The sequence below is a fragment of the Balaenoptera ricei genome, chromosome 11, assembly GCF_028023285.1.
Source record: "Balaenoptera ricei isolate mBalRic1 chromosome 11, mBalRic1.hap2, whole genome shotgun sequence".
Taxonomy (NCBI): Eukaryota; Metazoa; Chordata; class Mammalia; order Artiodactyla; family Balaenopteridae; genus Balaenoptera; species Balaenoptera ricei.
The window spans coordinates 40,352,517-40,370,648 of record NC_082649.1 but is presented as its reverse complement, the minus strand read 5'-3'; the positions used below and the strand labels follow the sequence as shown (position 1 = coordinate 40,370,648).

Genomic DNA, 18,132 nt, shown 5'->3' with positions numbered 1-18,132 from the left:
TCTGCTTCTTTCCTAGCTGAGTGATTATGAGCCTGGCTTTTGGAACCAGAATGCCTGGGTTTGAATCCCAGCTCCACTACTTACCAGCTGTGTGACCTTGGGCAAATTACCTAGCCTCTCTGGGCCTTAGTTTCCTTGTTGGTAAATGGGGCTAGTAATCGTAGTTTATATGTGTAAGGTGCTTACAAGTGCCTGGGCCAAGAAAAATGCTTTGAGTTTGCCATTGTCTATGTATGTGCTGGGGTGAACCCTCTCTCAAGCATAGTCTGGGTCCTAACCCTGGGCACCTCCTAAGATTCAGTGCTTTGTCAAGATCATATGTCTTCAGGGCTTTTTTAACCCCCCTGGCATCAGTCACGGACAGAGAGAGCCACAATTCCAAGACTCCCAACACCCTGGTCTCCGGATTCAAGGTACAGCTGGCAACAGCCTCTGTCCACCAGGCAGGTGATGGAAACCAATTTGTGAGTGTGAAGCCAGCTAGTGGGAAGATAAGGACGGGGCCGAAGGGGCTGTGAGGCTCTTTTTAAAAAAAAAAATTAATTTCTTGGCTGCGTTGAGTCTCTGTCGCTGCGCATGGGCCCCCTCCAGCTGCAAGGAGCGGGGGCCACTCCTTGCGGTGCACGGGCTTCTCATTGCGGTGGCCTCCCCGCGTTGCGGAGCACAAGCTCCAGGCACAGGGTCCTCAGCAGTTGTGGCTCACGGGCTCCAGAGCGCAGGCTCAGCAGTTGTGGCGCACAGGCCCAGTTGCTCCGCGGCACATGGGGAGCCTCCCGGACCAGGGCTCGATCCCATGTCCCCTGCATTGGCAGGCAGATTCTCAACCACTGCGCCACCAGGGAAGCCCTGTGAGGCTCTTTTTAAAGTACTTCTGTCCCTTGGGGGCTTGCTGCTCACCTCTGTGCCTACTGCTGGGAGGCAGCTCAGAAAATGAAACACCCTGGGGCTACTGGGCCAATCACTTTCCCGCTGGTCGGGCCCCACCTCCATGCAGATTTTCGGGGGAGGTAGAGGAATCTGGTGACGACAGCACCTGACCGGAAGTCAGATCTGTTTTTAGCCTAGCTCTGTTACGGATGTGCTGTGTGACCTTGAAAGAGTCACTTTTCCTCTCTGGGCTTCAGTCCTGCTCTGCCAAAATTGGGACACACTCCCTGCCCTTTCTTTCCAACCAGAGATACGGTGAGAATAGAGGAGCTCCTCAAAACGTCACCTCCTCCTTGAAGCCTTCCATATCAGACGGAACAAAAGGGAATTCAAATCCTCCCCACCTCCTTCCATGTCTCCCAGGCTAAACATGCGATATTAACCACCAATTCGCTCGCTGATTGATTGATTCCACATGCATGTTCAGTGCTGGTCTGCCCTCCTGTCTACACGTCCTTTCTGTCTTGTCTGCAAAACTCCTCTGAAGTGGGCCGTGCCTGCCTCCTTGCTCTGAATGGCATGGAGAGTCTAGCAGAGGAGGCCTCTGACTGAGGGATGGCTCGGGGCTCCAGGTGAGAAACGAAGGTCCCATGGAATCCCAGATGGATCAGAACTTAATGAGGGCTTCCCTGGTGGTGCAGTGGTTAAGAATCTGCCTGCCAATACAAGGGACACAGGTTTGAGCCCTGGCCCGGGAAGATCCCACATGCCGCGGAGCAACTAAGCCCGTGTGCCACAACTACTGAGCCTGAGCTCTAGAGCCCGCAAGCCACAACTACTGAGCCCACGTGCCACAACTACTGAAGCCTGCGTGCCTAGAGCCCATGCTTTGCAAGAAGAGAAGCCACTGCAATGAGAAGCCTGAGCACCGCAACGAAGAGTAGCCCCCGCTCACCGCAACTAGAGAAAGCTGGCGCACAGCAACGAAGACCCAACACAGCCAAAAATAAATAAATAAATAAGTAAATTTATAAAAAAAAAAAAGAACTTAATGAGACTGAGAAAAGTAAGTTTTGGGGGAGATCAGAGATGAGAAAAGCACTTTGAAAAGTGAAAAGAGGGGATTCCCTGGTGGTCCAGTGGTTAGGACTCCGGGCTCTCACTGCCGAGGGATGGGGTTCAATCCCTGGTCAGGGAACTAAGATCCTGCAAGCTGTGCAGTGCAGCCAAAAAAAAAAAGAAAGGTAAAGTAAAAGAAAAAAAAAGTGAAAGTGAAAAGAACTATGGAAATGGGAGAAAGTCTTAGTCTCTGGACAGGGCCACAAAACAATAAGAGAGGGAGATGGGGAGGGGGGTTAGTTTAGCTTTGATGAACGCTAAGTTTTGCAATCAGAAAATCTAGAAGGAAGCTAGTTTAATTTTAGGAAGCATGGAAGTTCTGTGTCAGTTTCCAAAATAACATTTTATTTTGGATTACACAGGGGCAAGGGATGTGTGTGTGTGTGTGTGCTTTCCACTCTCATTTTTTTCAGGGCTTGGGGCTGCAAAGGTCTTAATTCAATGCTAGGCATACCTCAACTTCAAATGGAGTAAGCCCAGCTCTTCTGCTCCATCACCCCCTCTCCCCACCACCTACCCCCTCTCTCTATCATCTGCCTAATCAGGTCTCCCCCTCCAAGACCCACCCCACGACGGCCCCAAACCGGTCCAGCTTCTGTGAACCTCCAGTCTCCAGCCTCTCTGAGTGCTTTGAATTATGACCCCATCACCTGTGAATACCTGTGCCCTTCCTGCTCTTGCCATCCTCCACCAAATGCCCAGCTGCCAAGGGACATTGAGTGTCCCGTGTTTTGGACTTCACTGCCTTTTCAAAACTTACCCCTCCTGGGCTCCATTCCATCTACACCAAAGCCCCGGATGACATATGTATAGTAGGGGAGGGGCAGATATTCTAGTCTTTCCACCCTAGATTGCACTTTAAGACCCTCTTGGGGAATTAGCCTCTCACAGAAAGAATGTTCTGTCTGGGACTTCCCTGGTGGTCCAGTGGTTAAGACTCCGCACTCCCAACGCAAGGGGCACAGGTTCAGGGAACTAAGATCCCGCATGCTACACTGTACAGCCAAAAAAAAAAAAAAAAAGTTCTGTCTAACGGGAATTTTGTAGCTCTGGAGGAGACCAAAAGGGAGAAATTTATTATCACTAACATGTAGTTAGTGATAATATAATCGACACCAATAACTGCACAACTGTTAGGTTCCAGGCACTATGCTAGGTGCATTACTTTCTTTATCTAATTCCAACAACCCTATGAGGCAAGTGTAATTATCATCATAATAAAGACAACAAAATTAACCGAGTACTTACATGCTAAGCAGTTCACCTGGATTGTCTTGTATAATACATAACCTGTGAGGTGGGTTCTATTGCTGTTCCATTTTCCAAACGAGGGAACCAAGGCATGGATTTGTTAAGTAAGTTGTCACACAAGCTATTAAAATAAGGGGTCTGAACCTCAGAGAGGTTAAGTAACATGCCCATCTTTACCCAGCAAACAAGGAGAAAAGTCTATGTTTTCCCCCCTACATGCTCACCATGCCTCCTCCTGGGGCAATGGAAAATGCCAGGTTGAGGTGAGGGCAGCTGGGACCAAGAACTGCTGGGGTGGAGACAGGGGTGGGACTTCGTCAGCTCCAGACATCAGCATACCCCTGACACAGAGGGTGTCCAGAAATGCTGCAGGACCCCAGCTCCAGCCACCTGCCAAAAGTCCCTGGCTTTGCTGGCCTCTCCAGTAATCCTTCCCTGCCTCCTGCCCATCTGGCTCATTAGAATCACAGCTATTGTTCAGCACCCCATTGGAATGCTGCCTCCTCCAGGAAGCCTCCTGGATGGGTTTAACCCAAAGCCATCTGACCTTCTCCGGAACATTGTCCACTCACTTGGCTGTCCTCTTCATCCTTGGGGTAGGTGCTGCCATCTGGCCTCCCCCACCAGGTACTGAGTTCCTTTAGACTCTAACACCTAACACAGGATCAGTGCTCAGAGAATTCTTTTTGAATAAATACATGCTGCACTGGGGACTCCCCTGGGTCACTGGGGTCACGAATTTCAGTGCCTCTGGTGAGGGGTGATGGAGAGGGAGGGTAGGAAATACAAATGTGTGACAAGCCCAGGTGCAGACATGAGGGAGTGGTGAGCTCTGTGGCAAACTAGAGTCTGCATGCTCCCCTGAGGGGCTTACCATCAGATTCAGTCGCGCCCACTCCCGGCAGATGGCTGGGACCTATTCTCGCCCTGACCACCCTCACTTTCTTTCCCTTTCTCTAGCTTTATTTTCCTACTTTGTGCATATCACTTAAAAGTGTACACTACATACTATTTATTATATTTAACACCTGTCTTCCCTCACAATGTGAAGTACCTAAGGGCAGAGATTTTGCTTTTTTTCCCCTGATGGTCAGCATTTTTTAGCAATAAAGTATTTTCGAGTAATTTTTATTGGAATATAGTTGATCTACAATGTTGTGTTAGTTTCTGCTGTACAGCAAAGTGAATCAGTCATACATATACATATATCCACTTTTTAAAGATTCTTTTCCCATATAGGTCATCATGGAGTTTTGAGTAGAGTTTCCTGTGCTATACAGTAGGTTCTTATTAGTTACCTATTTTATATAGCAATGTGTACATGTCAATCCCAATCTCCCAATTTATCCGCCCCCACCCCTCGCCCCCATTTTGTCTGTTTTGTACTCTGGTGCAGTCCAACCTCTCATCAGTGCCCTGCACAAAGTAGGCTCTCAATAGATAGGTGTTGAATAAATCCTGTTTAGAAATCCAAGACAGTTCTTTGCAAGTCTGCAGTGAACAGAGCTGCCCCAGGGCCCCCTGCAGTGTCCAGGCTTCCGGAAGCATTCAGGGTTCAAGGCAGGAAGGGTGAAGGCTTCGGGGGTCACAACGAACGAGCCCCCCAGAGAGCCCTCAGGAGGTGGCCTGGTCTGTCTTGGTGACAGCAGGGCCAGCTAGAACCAGGGCAGGAGGGTTAGTGACTACCCTGGGGTCAATGGGGCATTTCTGGGTGAAGCTGATGGGTGGGGGGGCTATGGGTGGGATGGTGGTGGAGGAGGGGCCCTCACTCCAGAGCACCCCCCCCCAAACACACACACTCGCGCCAGACGTACCCACCATACACGCCCCCGCATGTACCAGAAGACGCAGGATTAAGAGAGGGCAGAAACAGATGGGGCCGGAAGAATGTCCTAAAAAGTGGGGAAAGGGCAAAGAGGGGGAGGGGAGAGACACCCCGGAGTCTACGGTGCTCCCGCAGGAGGGCTGGGGAGGAGGGTGCAAGGGAGGTGCTCTCTGCACCCGCCCGCCGCAGAGGCCTTCTGCCCCGGCACCACCGAGCACCCCCTCGGAGGAGGGCGCCGGCCTGCGAGCTGGGGTTGCTGCGTGTCTCCCCCCCGCCCCCGCACCTTCTAAGCAGGTTGCAGCCGCCTCAGCAGCCGCGGCGCTTTCACCTGCGCAGCCCCGCGCCGCGCCGCCATTGGCTCGCTAAAAATGCCTCGCTAATCTGCGCCCATCTGTGCGCGCCTCCTCCCTCCGCCTCCCCCTCCTCCTCGGCTCTGACCTTCCTCCTTAGCGCAGCCCCGGCGAGGTCTGGAGGGACGCGGCGGCGGGGACGGCGGCGCAGCTTCTCTTCCCCCGGCAAGTCGTGCAGGCTTGAGGCCGGGTCCCAGACGCCCCGTTTGGCCCCGCGGCGCCGCGGATGGTGCCGGGCGTGCCTGCCCCCAGGTAGGAGGTCTGGCCCTTGGCTACAGGGTGGGGAGGGAGGGCTGCAGTCAGGGAGTGCGTGTGTGCGGTGGGCGCAGAGATTGACAGGGGAGAATTGGACAGTTACCTGCAGAGTGGTGAGCGCGCGGCCGGGGGTGCTTTGCAAACGCCGAGGTTCGCGGGCATCACCCGGGCAGTATCAGGATGTCCCTGCGCTGGGCCCCCTGGGAGAGGGACCTGGCGGAGACCTTTACCTGGGGGAAAACGCAGGAAATAGGTTCCTTGGGAAGGTGGGACGCACGCCCCGGGTCCTGTCCGAGTCTCTGGCCTGGCTTGTTCCGGTACCGACAGGGTGGGTCGGCTGATGCCAGCTTGGTGCGTAGGCTATTTGTGGACCAGAGTGGGCTGGGGAGAAACACAGCAGCTGATGCGTGCCCTATGTCCTGTCCGGTTTACAATTAAAGATATTTTCTTCTGTCCGTCTACGCCTTCCCCCACAGTTGGGATGGGAGGGGGGAAGAGGAGCAGGAGGTGACGATGAATGGCCCGCAGATACAGCAGAAGCCAAGGTCTGTCTGGCACTGCCCTCCTCCCCACCCCCGGGCCACTTGCTGCCTGTTAGAACTCTCTCCTCCTTATTTTTGCCTTAGCGGAGGCCATGAAGAGATTAAAAGGTCATCAGGGTGTGAGGGACACAGAGGCAAACCACAGAGCTTGGCCAGACCAAACTTCAAGCGCCAGCTGCCCCCCACACTCCACTGCCCAGCTCTGCACCCGACGTGCAGTGACACACATGGATGCTTTTCTCTGGGCACAACCATAAATAACTCACGTTGCCCGGGCTCTGGCATGGCGGGTGTGCAAACAGAACTGTCAATGATTTTGGAGGTTCTATCCCTCACCCACCTGGCCTTCCCACAACAGGTCCATAAGCCACTCACAAGCCCCCCCTCCAGGCAGCTTCCTGATACCCCAGGTGAGATCCTTGCCTCCTGCCCTGCATTCTCCAGCCTAGCCTGCCTTGTGGCTTAGTTATTTATGCCTTGTCTGTCGCCCACTACACTGGAAGTGCTTTAGGGTAGGAATGTGTCTGATTTATCTGTCATCGCCCCTGCACCTGACCAGGGTCTGGCACCAAGTAAATGTGGGATAAGTGAATGAATCAACCTGAACTCTGAGAAATAGCTGGCAACCTGAAGGAGGAGAGTGAGCCCCATCTTGAGCTTTCCTCCCATCCCCCAGGACCGAAGAGCTACCAAAACCAGACACTCCCATTCAGGCCCTTCCTGGGCCTAGAAGTGATGGGCATCTATGGCATTCAGAGATAAACATTGCAGTCCTGAGGGCTCCAAAGGATCTTTTTGGGCCCGTGGTATGAGTCCCTGGCTGGTCCAGGCTTGGTGGAACGCCCTGGTGAAGGTCTGTCTTTCCTCAGGCCCCTGGGTTGGCACTTTTCTCCTGGGGTGCTAAGCTCACTCCAGGGTCTCTGTCTCTATCCCAGCCCTTGGGAGGGTCCTGGTCAGCATCAGGGCGTCTGTGAGGCCCAAGCCAGATCATCCTCAGCCTCTGAGGTCCTCATAGGGAGCTCTGAACAGATCTTAAGATTGTGTGGAGGAGCCGACCCAGGCCAGAAGAGGAGGCTGCCAGCAAGGGTTCTGGCCCAGCCACAAGGCTCTGTCTGTGACAGGGACATTCTCAGAGCTTCCCCAGCCCTTGTTGCTCCTTTGACAGCCATGCTGATAAAATATCTGCAAGATGTTCTTATTCTCATCTCACAGAGGGGCAGACTGAGGCACAGAGAGGGTCAGCAGCAGAGCCAGGGCCAGCATTCAGCTCCTGGCCCCAAGTCCAGTGTTCTCTCCACTGGGCTCGAGGGAGCTGGGGCAAGGCCCCAGACCCAGGGCAGAGTGTCCAGTTGTTCTCAGTCCCGTCTGGCTCTGTCCTGGCCCCTAGTAATGGAGAGTAAGGGTGTGTTGCTTCAGAGCTAGTGGGGGGAGGTGGAGGATGGTTTGGTTAGTGCCTGCAAGTGGTTGGCCCTGGGGGCCTTTCGGGGAGGAATACAGTAAAAACAGTAGAAACGAACAGTGCACAGCATCTACCACGTGTCAGGAGGCAACTATTTTTCATGAATGGAGTCATTCAGTCTTCATATTAGCCCAATGAGGTAGGTACTACTATTACCCCCATTTTACAAATGAGGAGACTGAGGCACAGAGAGATCATCTATCCAAGGTCACACGGTTTGAAATTGGAGGAGCTAGGATTTGAGCCTAGGCTCCAGAGTCCATTATTCCCTAATACATTCCCTAATGCAAGAGCAAGAGGGCTGTGGACCTTACTGCTGAGGGCTCGTCTCTGTGGAGACACAGGTTTCAGGTACTCTGTGGCTAAAGTCCCCACATGTTAGGTAGCGTGTGCATGATTAAGTGTGACTGTGATGGTTTCGGATGCTCAGAATAATAACACCCATAGTAGTGGGGCTCTTTGAGCACCTACTGTGCGGCAGGCAGAAATCTTTATAAGATGCACATCTGAGTCTGTCACTCCCCTGCTCTGCATCCTTCATTGGCTCCCCATTGCCCTGAGCACAATGTGCAGTCTCCCTCCTGTGGCCCCGCTGCCCTCCGCAAGCCTGGGCTTCCTCTCCCTTCTCACCCCACCTCTGCCCTCAGATGCTCTGAACTGCTTTCGGTTCCTCAAATAAATCACACTTCTCTCACCTGCAGGCCTTTGCACAGGCTGATCCCCTGCCTAAAGCACGCTCCCGACCCCCTCCTCCCTACCCATTCCTCCTCACCCTCAGGAGTCTGCTGAAACTTTTCTTCCTTCCAGAAGCTTCCATGAATTCCTCCTCCCCACACTTAGCTCACCTCACCTCACACAATATCCTCTCTGGCTTTTCATTCCTCGCACCCACCCCCAGCTGTGGAGTCCTTGGGGGCAGGGTCTGTGTCCTGTTCCCAGAGTCCCCAGTGCCTAGCACACAGTAGCCCAGCTCCTACTTGTGGGATGAGTTAGCAAATATTGGTCCCCCTCATACACTTTCTCTCCTCACCAATTTCAGGACTTTTTAGCATTCTCCTCCCAATAGGAGCTAAGGACCCCTTCAGAATTTGCCTATAACACCCCCAGCAAGGACGGGCTGGTGGTGGAAAGCCTTCAGTGGAGAAGTGAAACTGCCTGTGGGCCTGGCAGGACAGGGGAGGCATTGGGGTGGGAGTTGGCTGATCTGGGGGAAGTCCTCCCTGGGGAAGCAGGTAGGAGGGATGGGGGAGGAGTGGGAGAGTTAGATAGGAGGAGGGCTGCTTGGTTTGGTTTTACATTTTTCTTAAAGAAAAAAAAAGCTTTTATTATTGTTTTTTTTTTATTACCAAAGTAATATGTAGCCTGTGTGGAAAACCTAGAATGTACTGGAAAGCCAAATTAGAAAAAACTATTAGCTAGCACCAGACCTACCCACTTGTGGGCACTTTGTGGCTGGTTTCTAGCCAGGGACCTGTGGACCGGAAGGGGGAGGTGGGGACTGGGGTCTGGTGGGGCAGGTGAGGGTCCCAGGACTGGGACTTACGCGGGCAGGGAAGTGGTCCCCGGACCTGTGCATAGCAGAGGAAGGAAGCAGGACGGGTGGAAAGAGGAGTGGAGTTCTGGGAATTCCCTGGTGGTCCAGTGGTTAGGACTCCACGCTTCCACTGCAGGGGGCAGGGGTTCAATCCCTGGTCGGGGAACTAGGATCCTGCATGCCATGCAGCATGGCCAAAATAAATAAATAAATAAATAGATAGATTTTTAAAAAGTGGAGCTCTGATGCAGGCCCAAAAGGGAACCCCAGGGCGCTCTGGAGCTGGAGGGGCCCTTCGCAGTCTCTTTGGAATGGTTGGGCCTTAAGACCTCAGCATCCTTTCCAGCACTGGGTGTGGCCCACGGTGTGCCCTTAGGCAGGTGGCTCTGCAGGAGCTGCCATCCCTGAAGGGGCTGCCAGCTGAGGGTCATGTGCTGACTGCACCCCCAACAGAAAGGATGGGTGGGAAGGTGGGAGATGGGCCGAACGGAGAAGACCAGCAGGAACCTGGCCCCAGGTGGCTCTGGGGAGACAGGAACTCTAATGCCAGGGAAGTTGGTGGGGCATCTCTGGGTGGGGAGCCTGTCAGTGGGGGTTGGGGGATGCCTGTGGAGACCTCGAGCTTGGGTGTTGGCGGTAGCAGGATGCCTAAAGACTGGGAGGGCAGAGGGGGCCTCAGCTCCTATTTATTTATTTAAAATTGAGAATTATGTGGGTTTTATTTTTGCATTTAATATTTGTTTGTTTGCCCCGGGTCTTAGTTGCAGCACGTGTGCTCCTTAGTTGCGGCTCGCGGGCTCCTTAGTTGTGGCATGCGAACTCTTAGTTGCAGCATGCATGTGGGATCTAGTTCCCTGACCAGGGATGGAACCCAGGCCCCCTGCATTGGGAGCACGGAATCTTAACCACTGCACCACAAGGGAAGTCCCTCAGCTCCTATTCTGAAATTACTTGGGACTTCTCTGGCTGTCAGGTGGTTAAGACTCCGTGCTCCCAATGCAGGGGGCTCAGGTTCGATCCCTGGTCGGGGAACTGAGATCCCACATGGCACGTGACGTGGCCAAAAAAAATAAAAATAAAAATTACTTGATCTTGGGACTTCCCTGGTGGCACAGTGATTAAGAATCGGCCTTCCAATGCAGGGGACACAGGTTCGATCCCTCGTCTGGGAAGATCCCACATGCTGTGGAGCAACTAAGCCTGTGTGCGATAACTACTGAGCCTGCACTCTAGAGCCCGTGAGCCACAACTCCTGAAGCCCGCTCGCCTAGAGCCTGTGCTCCGCAACAAGAGAAGCCACCGCAATGAGAAGCCCACGTACCGCAATGAAGAGTAGCCCCTGCTTGCTGCAACTAGAGAAAGCCCGTGCTCGGCAACAAAGACCCAACGCAGCCAAAAATAAATAAATAAAATATAAATAAATTTATGAAAAAAATTTAAAATTACTTGATATTTAAATACTGGGTGGGGGCTGTGGTCGGCTTGCCAGATAAACTCAGTTAAATTTCACTTTCAGATAACCAACAAATTTGGGGTTATCTGCAATTTTTTTTTTTTAGTATAAGTATGTCCCACATAGTGCATGGGACATAGTTATACTAAAATTTTTTTTTTTTAATATTTATTTATTGGGAGAGCAGAGTTCCAACCAACCATGTTGTTTATCTGAAAGTCAGATTTAACTGAGTGTCCTGTATTTTCATTTGCTAAATTTGGCTACCCTAGACTGGGCTGGGGGGCTGGGGGGAGGGGTAGAGAGAGAGGGAGGGAGCCTAGGGGTCCTAATTTTCTCTTCTTTTGTTTTGGGGGAAAGGTCAATGGATACTTGTTTGAAGTTGACAGTTTAAAAAAATTAACATGTCCATTTTTAGAAATGAATGAGATTTTTAAAATTTTGCACCTGTAAATGTTTGCACCTGTAAAGTTTTTTTTAATTAATTTTTGGCTGCGTTGGGTCTTCGTTGCTGCACGCGGGCTTTCTCTAGTTGCAGAGAGCGGGGGACTACTCTTTGTTGCGGTGCACGGGTTTCTCGTTGTGGTGGCTTCTCTTGTTGCGGAGCACGGGCTCTAGGCGGGCGGGCTTCAGTATTTGCAGCACGTGGGCTCAGTAGTTGAGGTGCATGGGCTCTAGAGCACAGGCTCAGTAGTTGTGGCGCACGGGCTTAGTTGCTCCGCGGCATGTGGGATCTTCCCGGATCAGGGTTTGAACCCGTGTCCCCTGCATTGGCAGGCGGATTCTTAACCACTGTGCCACCAGGGAAGTCCCTGCACCTGTAAAATTTTGCATTTGTTTCTGTTCACTGTCCAGAGAGTAACTCCCCATTTGTGGATTTTGGCTCCCCAGTGCTGCTCAGAAATAATAAAATGATCCATCCCATTATTTATTCAGGAGGGACAAAGGAGATTTGATGATCAAGGGTGGAGTCACTAAATAAGGCTAATCCATTGGAGAAATGAAAGTCATCATCATAATAAAGCTCTTAGGTGGCAGAGGGTGTGGGAAACTGGAACTCTCTCATCAGCTGGAGGATAGGTCGGCACTACCTCTTTGGCAGTAGCCGCCAAAGTTTTAACCCGGCAGTTCCACGTCCCAGGATTTCTCCTACAGGCACCCCCTTAGTAGGATACAGAGAGCCGGGTGGAATGGTCTGTGTGGCAAAACTAAACGTCCATCAGGAGGGCTGGTGACATATTAGGACCTCACGAGATGCTGTGATTTTGGCAGCTGTTCATTCTTTGGTTTGGTCAGTGAATGTGGACTGAATGTTTTCTGTGTGCTGGGCACTGTTTTAGGTGCTGGGGACCCAGAGAAAAGAATGGGCAGAGCTTAATATCAGGGTGGAAAGATGGTCAGAATGTATTGGCAAGTCAAAGCAAGTGGCTTTGTAGAACAATGTGTATAGTATGATCCCACTTACAAAATATACATATGTATGTTGTGTTCACATTTGCGTAAAAATGTCGAGAAGGCTGCATACCTGATGGTTATTAGAGCTTATCTCTGGGGCAGGTATTGGGAGGTCAAATGCCAGGCAAGAGGGGGAATATTGGGGCTTCCCTGGTGGCGCAGTGGTTGAGAATCTGCCTGCCAATGCAGGGGACACGGGTTCGAGCCCTGGTCTGGGGAGATCCCAAATGCCTCAGAGCAACTAGGCCCGTGAGCCACAACTACTGAGCCTGCATGTCTGGAGCTTGTGCTCCACAACAAGAGAGGCCGCGACAGTGAGAGGCCCGCGCACCACAATGAAGAGTGGCCCCCGCTCGCCACAACTAGAGAAAGCCCTCACACAGAAACGAAGACCCAACACAGCCAAAAATAAAATAAAATAAATAATTAATTAAAAAAAAAAAAAAAAAAAAGGGGGAATATTTCCTCTTTATTTTAGCACCCTGTGCTGTTTGCGTTTTATACAACAAACATCATTACTCCTACAAAACATCATTAAAACTCTACTTCATAATACCTGGGATTTTTCTTGGAAATCTAAAAAAAGTGAGCGTTTGAACTGCACTCCCCTCAAATGCAAATTTGATGCCATTTGAGTCAGATGCTGCCACTTGGGTTTGAAGAGTTTTTATTTGTGGCTGGTTTCTCACTGGTTTCCTCATGGGCTTGTTTCTCCTCTCCTTCCTCCTCCCAATCCTGGGGTGGATGAAACCTGGTGGGATGGGAAAGGAGGTAAGTGTGGGTATCAAGAGGGCACAGAGAAGGGAGGCAGGCCCTGGACAGCAGTGCTAGGGGATCTGAGGGGGCTGAGATCCTCTGACCTGTGCCAGGCACTGTTCTATTTATTCATGTTTATTAACTCATTTAGTCTTCTCAGTAACTTTATGAGGTTATCCCATTTTACAGATGTGGAAACTGAGGTTAAGTGACTTGACTGAGGTCACACTGGCTGGCAAGTAAGTGGCTGAGGCAGGATTCACATCCATGCAGTCTGGATCCAGAGGCTGTGCTCTTAACCTGGAGGCCACAGCTCTTCTCGTTAGGGAGTGGTGATGACCACTCTCAGAGAAGAGAGTCCTTGGCAGGCCCTGCTCCCTAAGGCTGGGGGTGATTGATCATGGCAGGTCTTCGGCAGGAGTAGACCTGGAGGGAAAAGATGGTAGATCCAGAGCGGTGGACACTGGGGCAGGGGAGGAAATTAGCACAGGAACCCAAAGGAAGAAGTGGGAGATGGGGCTGGTGGGGCAGGTGCTGGATAGTTTAGATGATCGGCCTCATTGGCCTGGCTGGGGCAGGTGGCCCAGGGCTATCCCTGCTCCTTGCAGGGCCTGGCAGAGGCCCAGCATCCCCAGGCCCACTCTGCCCCACATGGGCCTTCTCTGGGCCACACACCCTATCCCTGGCCTGCCTGGGTCCAGCCTTGACTGGCCTCCCGAGAGGAGAGACAGCTGAGGTGGGGCAGGAGCAAGGGCTGGGTGTCAGGAGGCCCAGGGTGAGGTCCTGTACCTGACACTGACATACGGAGGGGCCTTGGGACATTCAACACCTCCCCTTGGACTTGGTTTCCTCCTCTTTTATTTTAAAACTTTTTATCATGGAAAAATATAAGCATTTACAAAAGCAGAGAGAATAGTATAATAAACCATCATGTACCTACCACTCAGCTTCAAATGCTATCAACTCATGGCCAGTCTTGTTGTACCCCCCACCCTGGAATAATTCAAATCCCAGGCATCATTTCATCATAAGTATATCAAGATGTATCTCTAAAAGATGAGGACTTTTCCTAACATAATCACAATACCATCATCACACCTAAGAAGAAACCATTTCTTTATATCATCGAATATCCACTCAGCATTCACATTCCTAGTTGTCACAGACATGTCTTTTTTTACATCTAGTTTGACTCAAGATCCAAATCAGGTCCACACACATTGTGACTGGTTGATAAGTCTTAGTCTCTATTAATCCATACTTTCCCCCCTCCATCCTTTTCTTTGTCCTTGGCAATTTATCTGTTGGAGAAGCCAGGTTGTTTGTCTCATAGGATTTCCCACAGTCTGGATTTTGTGGATTGCATCCCCATGGTGTAGTTTAACATGTTCCTCTGTCCCCTCTGTAAATTGGTAGTTGGGTTCATCCCTCTTCTGACCCCTCCTTGTGCAGTCACCCATAAATCCTCCAGCTCTATCTTCAAGACACCCAGAATCCCACCACTTCTCACCACCTACACTGCTGCCCTCCCTCTAAGCCCCCACCATTTCTCTCCTGGATCATTGTAGCAGCCTCTAACTGGTCTCCCTGCACCCGCCTTGCCCCAGCAGCCAAAGAGATCCTTATAAAACCTAAATGTGATCATATCCCTCCTCTGCTCAAAACTTCAATGACTCCCTCTTATTTGGAATAAAACCTAAAGTCCTATAACAGGTCCTACAAGGCCCTGTGTGATCTGGCTGTCCAGTACCTCTGACCTCATCTCATGCCATTCCCTCTTCACTGGGCTCCTAGCCATTTCTTGGGCATATCAAATATCCTCCTGCCTCAGGGCCTTTGCACTGCTCTTCCCTGTGCCTGGCCTCAGAGGTCCACGTGGCACATCCCTGCACATGTCATCTCCTCAGAGAGGCCTTCCCAGAGCACCTCATCTGAAACAGCCCCTGTTATTCTCCATCCCCTGACCCTGCTCTGTTTTCCATCATAGCACTTATGCATCCCCCGTGTTAGAGTCTCATTAGTTTCTGGTCTGTCTCCCCTACCTGCCTGTGAGTCCCGTGAGGGTAGGGCGGCACGACTCTGCCCACAGAGCAGACCTCCTCTGCCACTTAGATCCCTCCCTGTCAGCTCCTCTCCTTCCAGCATTTCCTGGAAAATAAAACAACCCCGTACTTGCGCGTGGCACTTCATAGTTTACAAAATACTTCCTGTCTTAGGTCAGATTCCTTGGAAGCCATACCCAAGACAGAGATTCCTGGGTCAGTGGTTTCCTTCAGGCATGCGCACAGAAGGGAGAGAGGGCGCCTGATGGGGCCAGGAAGGAGCTGGAGAAAGATGTGCTTTCAGCTAAGTCTAGCTCTGATCCCCCAGGGAGCTCTGGAGTGGGAGCAGCAAGTGCAGGGTTGGCCTTCCTTGAGGCAAGGGGCCAGCCTTTGTACCCTCTTATCAGGCCTGGGGGAGGGCATAACCCCCCAGGCACCTCTAGGTGAGGCTGCTCACCTATAAGCCGCGGTCAAAACACTAATTTGAAAAGATACATGCACCCCAATGATCATAGAAGCATTATTTACCATAGCCAAGATATGGAAGCAACCAAGGTGCCTATCAACAGACAAATGGGTAAAGAAGATGTGGTGTATACACACACACACACACACACACACACACACACACACACACACACACACACAGTGGAATATTCCTCAGCCATAAAAAAGAATGAAATTCTGCCATTTGCAGCCACGTGGATGAGCCTAGAGAATATTATGCTTTGTGAAATAAAGTCAGAAAGAAAGACAAATACTGTATAATATCACTTATATGTGGAATCTAAAAAATAATACAAACAAATGTATACAGAAAACAGAAACAGACTCACAGATATAGAAAACAAACTAGTGGTTACCAGTGGGGAGAGGGAAGGGGGAGAGGCAAGATAACGGCATGGGATTAAGAGATACAAACTACTATGTATAAAATAGATAAGCAATAAGGATATATTATATAACACAGAATTACAGCCATTATAATGTCTTTTAATGGGGTATAAACTATACAAATACTGAATCACTATGCTGTACACCTGAAACTAATATTGTAAATCAACTATACTTCAATAAAAAAATAACAAACAAATCTCAGGAGAAGGGGGCATCTGTGAGCCACCTGCAGCAGCTTGGGGATGGTACCCCATATGATAAAGGGGTGCTAACAGTACCTCCTCCACCTTCATATCCATTTTCTGCTTTGAGCCCTGCCATTAGCCTATGAGGAAGGTATTTATTAATTAGCATTATTCCTATTTGATAGATGAGGAAGCTGAGGTTGGGAGCAGGGATGACTTGCCTGGGGTTGCACAGCCAGGAACGGGGCAGACCTGGGATTCGATTCATTCTTACTTGGGATCCCCTGATTAGTTGATAAATTGTCTTAGTGGCTACTGGATCATTGTTTTACTCTCATGCATTCATTCAGCAAATATGTATTGAGTGCTGTGTGCCCAGGCTGAACTGGGCACCAGCCATTCAGTGGTGAATGAAACCCATCTTGTCCTTGCCCCCTGGAGCTTTCACTCTGGATCTGCCAGCATTTAGCTGACCGCCCCTCCGCCCCCCTGCTTACCCCTGTTGAGCCCTCAGCAGCCCCAGCTTCCATAATGACAGCATGTGATGTTTGTTGAGCACTTACTATGTGCTGGGCACTGTGTAAGGCTCTTTGTGTTGATGAGCTCGCTTCACCTTCCCAGCGCCCTGTTTTCAGATGGGTAAGTTGAGGCTGCAGAGGGCCCTAAGGCTCCTGGTCCAGGTCCCTCCATGAGTGTGTTATAGAGCCCTCTGAACACGGCTCTTTCCACTCCTGCCTCCCCTCCCACGGCCCCACCTACAGCAGGATATCTGGTGTCACCTCTATCAGCAGCTCCATCGGACACCAGGCTGCCACCGCCGCCTGCTCTCCGAGTGTAGGGTGACCGGCTGCCATCTCACCTGCCCCACTTGGCCCTGCCCCAGCTGGGGCACTTCTGATGGGAGGCCTCCCCACCATAGAGGGCCCAGGATCCCTGCCTCTGCCCCCGTTCCCAACACCTTTGTCACTGGCCCCGACTGACTGGGTGGCCCTTCCGCCAGCCCCAGCCAGGCCCGGGCATTGGGGGCCCCTCCCCCCCTCACACCAGCTGGCCTGGTAAGCTGCAAAGCTGGCTCAGGTGCCCCTGGACAGGGCCACAGGGGCGGGGTGGCCAATCACAGTGGGGCTTCCTTCCCTTCTCACCACTCCCCAAGCAGGGCCAAGACAAGCCCAGCAGGGAGAAATCAAGTCACGACATTTCCACCTGAGGGGTTTAAGTGTGGGGAGGGCCCCTCAGGCTGCCTTGGTGATGGGGATTTATGAAGCAGTAGAATGGGGGTGGGCACCCAGCTTGCATCAGCTCAAGGTCCCTGAGCCCCCCTGGTCCTCCTAGGACCCTCCACCACCAGGCTGCTCTGAACCATTGCTCAGCTGCGCTGGGCTGTGATGGCTGGGCCTCTGTCCTTTACTTCAGGCCTGGAGGCTTCCTCCAGGGGCCATGCTAAGGAGGTGCCTGCCCACCCCCCGCCCCCTTTGGCAGAATTCTGGGAATATTTGTGCAAACTTTGGAAACAAAATAGCTTAGAAAGCGCATGCAGATAAGCCTGTCTCCCTGTTGGCATGGCCATTGGAGCGGTTAGTCTGCTCACAGCCTGGCGGGGGTGGCTGTGGTCAGCAGGGGGGATGCAGGGGCTGGAAGACGGGGGTAGCCCTGAGAGCCGTGGCCCTCCCACCTTCGCTGCAACTTAACATCAGGTTTCCAGCACATTTTTCTTCCCACCAGATGGTGAGTTTTCTAATTTGATCATTTTGTTTGCTAGACTTCTATAAAGAAATTTCCCTCTTTACCTATTTTGTTATTCTGAAATATGGTACATACAGTAGGATAAAGGCTTGATTCTTTCCCTTTATCATTTTTTAGAGAAATGAGTTGGTGCTTTAGCAACCTCCAAAGGTGACCAGTGAGTAATATTCCTAGTTTTAAAATATAAAAGTATATAAAATAGGTTATACATTTTAACAAATTAATATAAAGCCAACACCCATGTTGCCACCATTTAGGTCAAAAATAGAGAATTGCTGCCGCTTCAAAAGACCCCCACGGACCCTTCCCCACCACAAGCCCCTCTCTCTCCCTGGAGGGACCCACCATTCTAAATAGTTGGGGGTATTATCTTCTTTGTTTTTGGTTTTACCTCGTAAG

The 18,132-nt window shown here is 51.3% G+C and overlaps 1 protein-coding gene across 1 annotated transcript in view; it reads left to right on the top strand.

Moving 5' to 3' along the window:
• Positions 1-5,462: 5,462 nt before the first annotated feature.
• Positions 5,463-18,132, top strand: part of PACSIN1 (protein kinase C and casein kinase substrate in neurons 1) — a 61,573-nt gene continuing 48,903 nt past the window's right edge. Inside the window, exon 1 of the mRNA XM_059938896.1 lies at positions 5,463-5,664. The gene's annotated coding sequence lies outside the window, so the exon portion shown is untranslated. The remainder of the gene's footprint in view (positions 5,665-18,132) is intronic.